The sequence below is a fragment of the Gossypium arboreum genome, chromosome 10 (genome assembly GCF_025698485.1).
Source record: "Gossypium arboreum isolate Shixiya-1 chromosome 10, ASM2569848v2, whole genome shotgun sequence".
NCBI classification, from domain to species: Eukaryota; Viridiplantae; Streptophyta; class Magnoliopsida; order Malvales; family Malvaceae; genus Gossypium; species Gossypium arboreum.
In genome coordinates this window covers 70,891,387-70,894,441 of record NC_069079.1, presented here as the reverse complement: position 1 = coordinate 70,894,441, position 3,055 = coordinate 70,891,387, and the positions used below count along the sequence as shown (strand labels likewise).

Here is a 3,055-nt window from a genome sequence, read left to right as displayed (position 1 = left end):
TTGTGTGAAAATTTCGTGATGAAATTCTATGCCTAAAGTGCTTAAATTGAAAGTAGGGATTAAATCGAATAAGTTGCAAAATTTGCATCCCAGAAGTTTTTAGTATGAAATTGTTTTGGAATATTAATTAGGAGGTCTTAAATAGTAATTTGACCAATTTTAAGTTCATGGACAAAATTAGGACATGGAAGGAATTTTTGAAAGTTTAGTAAGGAGGGCATTTTGGTCATTTGGATATTAAATGAAATAAAATGGGAAAAATAACACAAAATTGATCATCATCCTCCTTAGTTGCTGCCGAATTCTCCCTCTCTCCATAGCTAGGGTTTCTTCAATTTTCAAGCTCCATAGTAAGTGATTCCAAGCCCGCTTTTAATGTTCTTTACGTTTTGGAATCCGGAAGCTCGATTAAGCTTATGCTAGTAATAATTTAACCTAGGGTTCACATTTGGAAAAATACCCATAGGTGAAATTTGTGTATTTTGATGTTTTATGATAGAATATGAGGTTTTAAATTATGTTAAATAACTTGTGCTACTCGGTTTTAAGTGAAAACAGAGTAAAAGCAGCATAATCGGTAAAAATACCTATTGTTCATAACTATATGATAGAGTGAGAATTTGATGTTGTTGTAGAAGAGAAAATGTTCAGCATATCATAAAATATGAGAATAAGGGCTGAAATTAAATTCCGAGCCTAGGGGCAAAATTGTAATTTTGAAAAGTTAGGGGCAAAATGTAATTTTTCCATGATGTGATTTTGGATTGAAATAAATAGTATGAGTATTAAATGAGCTAAATGTGTTATTATAGATCAAGAAAGACGCGAATTGATCTCGAGCAGGGAAGGAAAAAGTTTTGGACTAAATTGCAAAATTTCCACATTTTGCACCAAGGTAAGTTTGTATGTAAATATTACAATAATTTCATGTACATTCTTATATTTCAGCCTATTATATAAATATACTAGCTGATGTTAAAATATAAATCGACTATTGGAAGAATGGAAATAAATATAGAGAGAGATCCGGTTGAACATTCGGAGAGATCGAATGAAATAGAGGGCGTAGCTAGGTCACATGTATGATGCTGAGTGCACATCATGTGTACAAGAAAGCTACGAGACACCCTGTAGTAGCTAGGTCACATGTGTGATACGAGATGTATCCCATGTAGACAAGAGAGCTACGTGAAAGATAAATGTAGCTAGGTCGCATGCGTGATTCCAAGTGAAGGACACCATGTAGACAAGAGAGCTACGTGAAAGATAAATGTAGCTAGGTCGCATCGTCATTCCAAGTGAAGGACACCATGTAGACAAGAGAGCTACGAGACAAATCGGTTGGGTCGCATGAGTGGTACTAAGTGTTCACCATGTGTACAAGAGAGCCGAACTAAACGAAGTATGATGGTGGGGTGTGTCTTTGAAACCATTAAATATCGAGGATTGATCCGAATTGTTCAACGGGATGGTTTTGTGGTGATATTGTGGTTTGGACCTACACTTATGGTGAATGAAATGTGGTGAAAATGATTTGTGGTATATACATATATAAGATAAAATGAGGTTAGCATAAAGAATGTGTGAAAGAGTGAAATTAGCATTAAAACTGTTTTTAGATGGTAGCAGTGACGTGATTTTGAAAAATCACCAAAAATAGGAGGAATATAATTAGAGGTTGAATGAGATGTGAAATTAAAGTTTAATGAGTCTACTTTCATATAAAAGAAACAGAGCAAGCAAAGGAATTCTATATTTTGAGATATTTACAATTGTATGTGACTTGCTCAGGATGAATACGTGATCCCCTGTTCCAACTTTGAAAAATCATTAAAAATTGTACAAAGCAAATTAAGAAATATAGTTTACATGCCTAAATTCCTTATTGAGACTAGTTTTAAATGAAACAGACTTCAGGGTTGTTTGAATTGTGTACTGAGAGAAATTCAATTTGTAGTGAACAGAGGTCAGATCAGTCGAGCTGTGTAACAGGGGAAACTTTAACTAATAAAATGTACTAATCGGCTGAACCTAAAATTATAGAAAAAAATTAGCAAAAAGCTTTATGAGTCTAGATTCAGGGAAATTTTACGGATTTGAATTTCGAGTTTTGTAACTCGAGTTATGATTTATTTAGTGAATATGACGCAGCAGAGACAGCTTAAACAAAGTGGAATGAATAGTGAAGTTAAAGTAGATATACTTGAATTGTTGTGTAAACATGTTAGATTTTTTTTATTAGTATTTACATACTTACTTACTAAGCTATAAGCTTACTTTGTTTCTCTCTTTTGTCTTATAGTGTTCTTCGGCTTGCTCAGGAGTTAAGGATCGTGAAGATCTACCCGCACTATCATACTTTAGGGTATTTGAACTAAACGTTTTGAATTATGGCATGTATAGTAGGCTTAATTATTTTGTTACGTGTCATATTTGTCTAGTTTTAAAATATTAGTTACTGATGCTAAACCAGCTAATTTGTACAAGCCATTAAAGTTGGCTAATATTGTTCAAGACATATATTATACGATGCACTATCAAATTGGATGACATATTTATATTTCGGTTATGTTTAATGGTATGTGTTATGTTCTGGTAAAACCTTGTATCCTGTTCCGGCGACGGTAACGGGTAAGGGGTGTTACATGTTTAGTCTGTCAACAAGTAAAAGTTGAACATCAGGTGCCTTCAGGATTACTTTAACCTATCATGATGCTTGAATGGAAGTGGGATAGACTCACGATGGATTTTGTACCTGGTTTACCGTTGACACCGAGCAAGAAAGATGCAATTTGGGTTGTTGTTGATAGATTGAATAAGTCGGCTCATTTTGTTCCGATATGTTCAGACTATTCACTTGATAAGCTAACTGAATTGTATTTTTCTCAGATTGTGAGACTACATGGTGGGCCTATATCTATTGTTTTGGATAGAGACCTGAGGTTTACATCGCGGTTTTGGAAGAAATTACAAGATGCAGTAGGTACGAAATTACATTTTAGTACTGCTTTCCATTTACAAATAGATGGCCAGTCTGAGCGAATGATTCAGATAC

The 3,055-nt window shown here is 34.1% G+C and overlaps 1 long non-coding RNA gene across 1 annotated transcript; it reads left to right on the top strand.

Annotated features, from left to right (window-relative positions):
• Positions 1 to 844: 844 nt before the first annotated feature.
• LOC128281775 (uncharacterized) lies at positions 845 to 2,601 on the top strand. Its single transcript, XR_008272043.1, has 2 exons — positions 845 to 895; positions 2,303 to 2,601. It is a non-coding gene; the product is annotated as an uncharacterized LOC128281775 (long non-coding RNA).
• The last annotated feature ends 454 nt before the right edge of the window (positions 2,602 to 3,055 follow it).